Source organism: Triticum aestivum, chromosome 1B, assembly GCF_018294505.1.
Source record: "Triticum aestivum cultivar Chinese Spring chromosome 1B, IWGSC CS RefSeq v2.1, whole genome shotgun sequence".
NCBI lineage: Eukaryota > Viridiplantae > Streptophyta > Magnoliopsida > Poales > Poaceae > Triticum > Triticum aestivum.
In genome coordinates, this window is record NC_057795.1 from 613,959,796 (window position 1) to 613,969,567 (window position 9,772).

Consider the following 9,772-nt stretch of genomic DNA (forward strand, 5'->3'; position numbering starts at 1 on the left):
GTGGGGCAGTAAGCTGGTGCAGTTGCAAGCAAAGCGTCGTGGCGGGATCTACATGTGAAGCGGAGTACATGGCAGCCTCGGAGGCAGCACATGAAGCAATATGGGTGAAGGAGTTCATCACCGACCTAGGAGTCATACCCAATGCGTCGGGGCCGATCAAGCTCTTCTGTGACAACACTTGAGCTATTGCACTTGCCAAGGAGCCCAGGTTTCACAAGAAGACAAGGCACATCAAGCGTCGCTTCAACTCCATTCGTGAAAATGTTCAAGATGGAGACATAGAGATTTGTAAAGTACATACGGACCTGAATATAGCAGATCCGTTGACTAAACCTCTCCCTAGAGCAAAACATGATCAACACCAGAATTCCATGGGTGTTCGATTCATCACAATGTAACTAGATTATTGACTCTAGTGCAAGTGGGAGACTGTTGGAAATATGCCCTAGAGGCAATAATAAAAGCATTATTATTATATTTCCTTGTTCATGATAATTGTCTTTATTCATGCTATAATTGTGTTATCCGGAAATCGTAATACATGTGTGAATAACAGACACCAACATGTCCCTAGTGAGCCTCTAGTTGACTAGCTCGTTGATCAACAGATAGTCATGGTTTCCTGACTATGGACACTGGATGTCATTGATAACGAGATCACATCATTAGGAGAATGATGTGATGGATAAGACCCAATCCTAAACATAGCACAAGATCGTATAGTTCGTTTGCTAAAGTTTTCCAATGTCAAGTATCTTTTCCTTAGACCATGAGATCGTGTAACTCCCGGATACCGTAGGAGTGCTTTGGGTATGCCAAACGTCACAACGTAACTGGGTGACTATAAAGGTAGACTACGGGTATCTCCGAAAGTGTCTGTTGGGTGACATGGATCAAGACTGGGATTTGTCACTCCGTATGACGGAGAGGTATCACTGGGCCCACTCGGCAATGCATCATCATAATGAGCTCAGAGTGACCAAGTGTCTGGTCACGGGATCATGCATTACGGTACGAGTAAAGTGACTTGCCGGTAACGAGATTGAACGAGGTATTGGGATACCGACGATCGAATCTCGGGCAAGTAACATATCGATAGACAAAGGGAATAGCGTACGGGGTTGATTGAATCCTCGACATCGTGGTTCATCCGATGAGATCATCGTGGAGCATGTGGGAGCCAACATGGGTATCCAGATCCCGCTGTTGGTTATTGACCGGAGAGTCGTCTCGGTCATGTCTGCTTGTCTCCCGAACCCGTAGGGTCTACACACTTAAGGTTCAGTTACGCTAGGGTTGTAGGGATATGTATATGCAGTAACCCGAATGTTGTTCGGAGTCCCGGATGAGATCCCGGACGTCACAAGGAGTTCCGGAATGGTCCGGAGGTAAAGATTTATATATGGGAAGTCCTGTTTCGGGCATCGGGACAAGTTTCGGGGTTATCGGTATTGTACCGGGACCACCGGAAGGGTCCCGGGGGTCCACCGGGTGGGTCCACCTGTCCCGGGGGGCCACATGGGCTGTAAGGGGGTGCGCCTTGGCCTGATGGGCCAAGGGCACCAGCCCCACATAGGCCCATGCGCCTAGGGTTTAGAAGGGGAAGAGTCCTAGGAGGGGAAGGCACCTCCTAGGTGCCTTGGGGGGGAGGGAAACCTCCCCTTGGCCGCCGGCCATAGGAGATTGGATCTCCTAGGCTGCGCACCACCCCCCCTTGGCCCTCCTATATATAGTGGGGGAGAGGAGGGACTTCATACCTGAATGCCTTGGCCTTTGGTTGCCTCCTTCTCCCTCCCCAACACCTCCTCCTCCTCCTTAGTGCTTAGCGAAGCTCTGCCGGAGTACTGCAGCTCCATCAACACCACGCCGTCGTGCTGCTGCTGGTGCCATCTCCCTCAACCTCTCCTCCCTCCCTTGCTGGATCAAGAAGGAGGAGACGTGGCTGTTCCGTACGTGTGTTGAACGCGGAGGTGCCGTCCGTTCGGCGCTGGTCATCGGTGATTTGGATCACGTCGAGTACGACTACATCATCACCATTCTTTTGAACGCTTCCACTCGCGATCTATAAAGGTATGTAGATGCATCCAATGACTCGTTGCTAGATGAACTCCTAGATGATCTTGGTGAAACGAGTAGGAAAATTTTTGTTTTCTGCAACGTTCCCCAACAGTGGCATCATGAGCTAGGTCTATGCGTAGTTCTTCTTGCGCGAGTAGAACACAATTTGTTGTGGGCGTAGATTTGTCAACTTTCTTGCCGTTACTAGTCCTTTCTTGCTTCAGCGGTATTGTGGGATGAAGCGGCCCGGACCAACCTTACACGTACGCTTACGTGAGACCGGTTCCACTGACTAACATGCACTAGTTGCATAAGGTGGCTGGCGGGTGTCTGTCTCTCCTACTTTAGTTGGAGCGGAATCGATGAACAGGGTCCTTATGAAGGGTAAATAGAAGTTGACAAATCACGTTGTGGCTTTAACGTAGGTAAGAAGACGTTCTTGCTAGAACCCTAATTCAGCCACGTAAAACTTGCAACAACAATTAGAGGACGTCTAACTTGTTTTTGCAGCAAGTGGTTTGTGATATGATATGGCCAAAGTTGTGATGAATGATGAATGATCTATATGTGATGTATGAGATGTTCATGCTATTGTAATAGGATTCACGACTTGCATGTCGATGAGTATGACAACCGGCAGGAGCCATAGGAGTTGTCTTTATTCTTTCATATGACCTGCGTGTCATCAAGAAACGCCATGTAAATTACTTTACTTTATTGCTAAACGCGTTAGCCATAGTAGTAGAAGTAATAGTTGGCGAGCAACTTCATGGAGACACGATGATGGAGATCATGATGATGGAGATCATGGTGTCAAGCCGGTGACAAGATGATCATGGAGCCCCAAGATGGAGATCAAAGGAGCTATGTGATATTGGCCATATCATGTCACGTTTATTATTTGATTGCATGTGATGTTTATCATGTTTTGCATCTTGTTTACTTAGAACGACGGTAGTAAATAAGATGATCCCTCACAATAATTTCAAGAAGTGTTCCCCCTAACTGTGCACCGTTGCAACAGTTCGCTGTTTCAAAACACCACGTGATGATCGGGTGTTTTATTCAGACGTTCACATACAACGGGTGTAAGACAGATTTACACATGCAAACACTTAGGTTGACTTGACGAGCCTAGCATGTACAGACATGGCCTCGGAACACGGAAGACCGAAAGGTCGAGCATGAGTCGTATAGAAGATACGATCAACATGAAGATGTTCACCGATGTTGACTAGTCCGTCTCACGTGATGATCGGACACGGTCTAGTTTAACTCGGATCATGTAATACTTAGATGACTAGAGGGATGTCTAATCTAAGTGGGAGTTCACTAATAATTTGATTAGTTGAACTTAATTATCATGAACTTAGTCTAAATATTTTACAATATGTCTTGTAGATCAAATGGCCAACGTAGTCCTCAACTTCAACGCGTTCCTAGAGAAAACCAAGCTGAAAGACGATGGCAGCAACTATACGGACTAGGTCCGGAACCTGAGGATCATCCTCATAGCTGCCAAGAAAGATTATGTCCTACAAGCACCGCTTGGTGACGCACCCGTTCTCCCTGCAGAACAAGACGTTATGAACGCTTGGCAGGCACGTTTCGATGACTACTCCCTCGTTCAGTGCGGCATGCTTTACAGCCTAGAGCCGGGGCTCCAAAAGCGTTTTGAGAGACATGGAGCATATGAGATGTTCGAAGAGCTGAAAATGGTTTTCCAAGCTCATGCCCGGGTCGAGAGATATGAAGTCTCCGACAAATTCTTTAGCTGTAAGATGGAGGAAAACAGTTCTGTCAGTGAGCACATACTCACTATGTCTGGGTTGCATAACCGCTTGACTCAGCTGGGAGTTAATCTCCCGGATGATGCGGTCATTGACAGAATCCTCCAGTCGCTTCCACCAAGCTACAAGAGCTTTGTGATGAACTTCAATATGCAAGGGATGGAAAAGACCATTCCTGAAGTATTTGCTATGCTGAAATCAGCAGAGGTAGAAGTCAGGAAGGAACATCAAGTGTTGATGGTCAATAAAACCACTAAGTTCAAGAAAGGCAAGGGTAAAAAGAACTTCAAGAAGGACGGCAAGGAGGTTGCCGCGCCCGGCAAGCAAGCTGCCGGGAAGAAGCCAAAGAATGGACCCAAGCCCGAGACTGAGTGCTTTTATTGCAAGGGAAGCGGTCACTGGAAGCGAAACTGCCCTAAGTACTTAGCGGATAAGAAGGCCGGCAAAACAAAAGGTATATGTGATATATATGTAATTGATGTGTACCTTACTAGTGCCCGTAGTAGCTCCTGGGTATTTGATACCGGTGCAGTTGCTCACATTTGTAACACAAAGCAGGGGCTGCGGAATAAGCGGAAACTGGCAAAGGACGAGGTGACGATGCGCGTCGGGAATGGTTCCAAGGTCAATGTGATCGCCGTCGGCACGCTACCTCTGCATCTCCCTTCGGGATTAGTTTTAAACCTTAATAATTGTTATTTAGTGCCAGCTTTGAGCATGAACATTGTATCGGGATCTCGTTTAATTCGAGATGGCTACTCTTTTAAATCTGAGAATAATGGTTGTTCCATTTTTATGAGAGATATGTTTTATGGTCATGCTCCTATGGTGAATGGTTTATTCCTTATGAATCTCGAACGTGATGCTACACATATTCATAATGTGAGTACCAAAAGAAGTAAGGTTAATAATGATAGTCCCACATACCTGTGGCACTGTCGCCTTGGTCACATAGGTGTCAAACGCATGAAGAAGCTCCATGCTGATGGGCTTTTAGAGTCTCTTGATTATGAATCATTTGACACGTGCGAACCATGCCTTATGGGTAAAATGACCAAGACTCCGTTCTCAGGAACAATGGAGCGAGCAACCGACTTATTGGAAATCATACATACCGATGTGTGCGGTCCAATGAGTGTTGAGGCTCGCGGTGGCTATCGTTATGTTCTCACCCTCACTGATGATTTAAGTAGGTATGGGTATATCTACTTAATGAAACACAAGTCTGAAACCTTTGAAAAGTTCAAGGAATTTTAGAGTGAGGTTGAAAATCAACGTGACAGGAAAATCAAGTTTCTGCGATCAGATCGTGGAGGAGAATACTTGAGTCACGAGTTTGGCACACACTTAAGAAAATGTGGAATAGTTTCACAACTCACGCCGCCTGGAACACCTCAGCGTAATGGTGTGTCCGAACGTCGTAATCGCACTCTATTAGATATGGTGCGATCTATGATGTCTCTTACCGATTTACCGCTTTCCTTTTGGGGCTATGCTTTAGAGACTGCCGCATTCACTTTAAATAGGGCTCCGTCGAAATCCGTTGAGACGACACCGTATGAATTATGGTTTGGGAAGAAACCTAAGCTGTCGTTTCTAAAAGTTTGGGGATGCGATGCTTATGTCAAGAAACTTCAACCTGAAAAGCTCGAACCCAAGTCGGAAAAATGCGTCTTCATAGGATACCCAAAAGAAACTATTGGGTACACCTTCTACCTCAGATCCGAAGGCAAGATCTTTGTTGCCAAGAATGGGTCCTTTCTGGAGAAAGAGTTTCTCTCGAAAGAAGTAAGTGGGAGGAAAGTAGAGCTTGATGAAGTATTACCTCTTGAACCGGAAAATGGCGCAACTCAAGAAAATGTTTCTGAGGTGCCTGCACCGACTAGAGAGGAAGTTAATGATCAAGATACTTCTGATCAAGCCCCTACTGAAATTCGAAGGTCCACAAGGACACGTTCCGCACCAGAGTGGTACGGCAACCCTGTCTTGGAAATCATGCTGTTAGACAACAGTGAACCTTCGAACTATGAAGAAGCGATGGCGGGCCCGGATTCCGACAAATGGCTAGAAGCCATGAAATCCGAGATAGGATCCATGTATGAAAACAAAGTATGGACTTTGACTGACTTGCCCGTTGAGCGGCGAGCCATAGAAAATAAATGGATCTTTAAGAGGAAGACAAACGCGGATGGTAATGTGACCATCTATAAAGCTCGGCTTGTCGCTAAGGGTTATCGACAAGTTCAAGGGGTTGACTACGATGAGACTTTCTCACCGGTAGCGAAGCTGAAGTCCGTCCGAATCATGTTAGCAATTGCCGCATTCTACGATTATGAAATATGGCAAATGGACGTCAAAACGACATTCCTTAATGGTTTCCTTAAGGAAGAATTGTATATGATGCAGCCGGAAGGTTTTGTCGATCCTAAGAATGCTGACAAAGTGTGCAAGCTCCAACGCTCGATTTATGGGCTGGTGCAAGCATCTCGGAGTTGGAACATTCGCTTTGATGAGATGATCAAAGCGTTTGGGTTTACACAGACTTATGGAGAAGCCTGCGTTTACAAGAAAGTGAGTGGGAGCTCTGTAGCATTTCTCATATTATATGTAGATGACATACTTTTGATGGGAAATGATATAGAACTCTTGGACAGCATCAAGGCCTACTTGAATAAAAGTTTTTCAATGAAGGACCTTGGAGAAGCTGCTTATATATTAGGCATCAAAATCTATAGAGATAGATCAAGACGCCTCATAGGTCTTTCACAAAGCACATACCTTGATAAGATATTGAAGAAGTTCAATATGGATCAATCCAAGAAGGGGTTCTTGCCTGTGTTACAAGGTGTGAAATTGAGCTCAACTCAATGTCCGACCACGGCAGAAGATATAGAAGAGATGAGCGTCATCCCCTATGCCTCAGCCATAGGTTCTATTATGTATGCCATGCTGTGTACCAGACCTGATGTTAACCTTGCCGTCAGTTTGGTAGGAAGGTACCAAAGTAATCCCGGCAAGGAACACTGGACAGCGGTCAAGAATATCCTGAAGTACCTGAAAAGGACTAAGGAAATGTTTCTCGTTTATGGAGGTGACGAAGAGCTCGTCGTAAAGGGTTACGTCGACGCTAGCTTCGACACAGATCTGGATGACTCTAAGTCACAAACCGGATACGTGTATATTTTGAATGGTGGGGCAGTAAGCTGGTGCAGTTGCAAGCAAAGCGTCGTGGCGGGATCTACATGTGAAGCAGAGTACATGGCAGCCTCAGAGGCAGCACATGAAGCAATATGGGTGAAGGAGTTCATCACCGACCTAGGAGTCATACCCAATGCGTCGGGGCCGATCAAGCTCTTCTGTGACAACACTGGAGCCATTGCACTTGCCAAGGAGCCCAGGTTTCACAAGAAGACAAGGCACATCAAGCGTCGCTTCAACTCCATTCGTGAAAATGTTCAAGATGGAGACATAGAGATTTGTAAAGTACATACGGACCTGAATGTAGCAGATCCGTTGACTAAACCTCTCCCTAGAGCAAAACATGATCAACACCAGAATTCCATGGGTGTTCGATTCATCACAATGTAACTAGATTATTGACTCTAGTGCAAGTGGGAGACTGTTGGAAATATGCCCTAGAGGCAATAATAAAAGCATTATTATTATATTTCCTTGTTCATGATAATTGTCTTTATTCATGCTATAATTGTGTTATCCGGAAATCGTAATGCATGTGTGAATAACAGACACCAACATGTCCCTAGTGAGCCTCTAGTTGACTAGCTCGTTGATCAACAGATAGTCATGGTTTCCTGACTATGGACACTGGATGTCATTGATAATGAGATCACATCATTGGGAGAATGATGTGATGGACGAGACCCAATCCTAAACATAGCACAAGATCGTATAGTTCGTTTGCTAGAGTTTTGCAATGTCAAAGTATCTTTTCCTTAGACCATGAGATCGTGTAACTCCCGGATACCGTAGGAGTGCTTTGGGTATGCCAAACGTCACAACGTAACTGGGTGACTATAAAGGTAGACTACGGGTATCTCCGAAAGTGTCTGTTGGGTGACATGGATCAAGACTGGGATTTGTCACTCCGTATGACGGAGAGGTATCACTAGGCCCACTCGGTAATGCATCATCATAATGAGCTCAGAGTGACCAAGTGTCTGGTCACGGGATCATGCATTATGGTACGAGTAAAGTGACTTGCCGGTAACGAGATTGAACGAGGTATTGGGATACCGACGATCGAATCTCGGGCAAGTAACATATCGATAGACAAAGGGAATAGCGTACGGGGTTGATTGAATCCTCGACATCGTGGTTCATCCGATGAGATCATCGTGGAGCATGTGGGAGCCAACATGGGTATCCAGATCCCGCTGTTGGTTATTGACCGGAGAGTCGTCTCGGTCATGTCTGCTTGTCTCCCGAACCCGTAGGGTCTACACACTTAAGGTTCAGTTACGCTAGGGTTGTAGGGATATGTATATGCAGTAACCCGAATGTTGTTCGGAGTCCCGGATGAGATCCCGGACATCACGAGGAGTTCCGGAATGGTCCGGAGGTAAAGATTTATATATGGGAAGTCCTGTTTCGGGCATCGGGACAAGTTTCGAGGTTATCGGTATTGTACCGGGACCACCGGAAGGGTCCCGGGGGTCCACCGGGTGGGTCCACCTGTCCCGGGGGGCCACATGGGCTGTAAGGGGGTGCGCCTTGGCCTAATGGGCCAAGGGCACCAGCCCCACATAGGCCCATGCGCCTATGGTTTAGAAGGGGAAGAGTCCTAGGAGGGGAAGGCACCTCCTAGGTGCCTTGGGGGGGAGGGAAACCTCCCCTTGGCCGCCGGCCATAGGAGATTGGATCTCCTAGGCTGCGCACCACCCCCCCCTTGGCCCTCCTATATATAGTGGGGGAGAGGAGGGACTTCATACCTGAACGCCTTGGCCTTTGGTTGCCTCCTTCTCCCTCCCCAACACCTCCTCCTCCTCCTTAGTGCTTAGCGAAGCTCTGCCGGAGTACTGCAGCTCCATCAACACCACGCCGTCGTGCTGCTGCTGGTGCCATCTCCCTCAACCTCTCCTCCCTCCCTTGCTGGATCAAGAAGGAGGAGACGTGGCTGTTCCGTACGTGTGTTGAACGCGGAGGTGCCGTCCGTTCGGCGCTGGTCATCGGTGATTTGGATCACGTCGAGTACGACTACATCATCACTGTTCTTTTGAACGCTTCCGCTCGCGATCTATAAAGGTATGTAGATGCATCCAATGACTCGTTGCTAGATGAACTCCTAGATGATCTTGGTGAAACGAGTAGGAAAATTTTTGTTTTCTGCAACGTTCCCCAACAATGTTTACCCAGGTTCGGGCCCTCTCTATGGAGGTAATACCCTACTTCCTGCTTGATTGATCTTGATGATATGAGTATTACAAGAGTTGATCTACCACGAGATTGTAGAGGCTAAACCCTAGAAGCTAGCCTATGATTATGATTGTTCTCGTCCTACGGACTAAACCCTCCGGTTTATATAGACATCGGAGGGGGGCTAGGGTTACACAGAGTCGGTTACAGAGAAGGAAATCTACATATCCGAATTGCCAAGCTTGCCTTCCACGCAAAGGAGAGTCCCACCCGGACACGGGACGAAGTCTTCAATCTTATATCTTCATAGTCCAACAGTCCGACACAAGTACATAGTCCGGCTATCCGAGGACCCCCTAATCCAGGACTCCCTCACCGGCCCGCAAGCGGCAGGGCAACGTGGTCGTGCAGGGCGGGAATCCGGCTGCCCACGCCGTGACGGCCCGCGCTCCGCGCGCCAGCGCTGCAGTGCGATCCTGGCCGGCGGCGGAGAATGCCGGCAAGACCGCGGGTGTTAAGCGGAGGAAGGTTCCAGCTAAAAGGAAGCCACC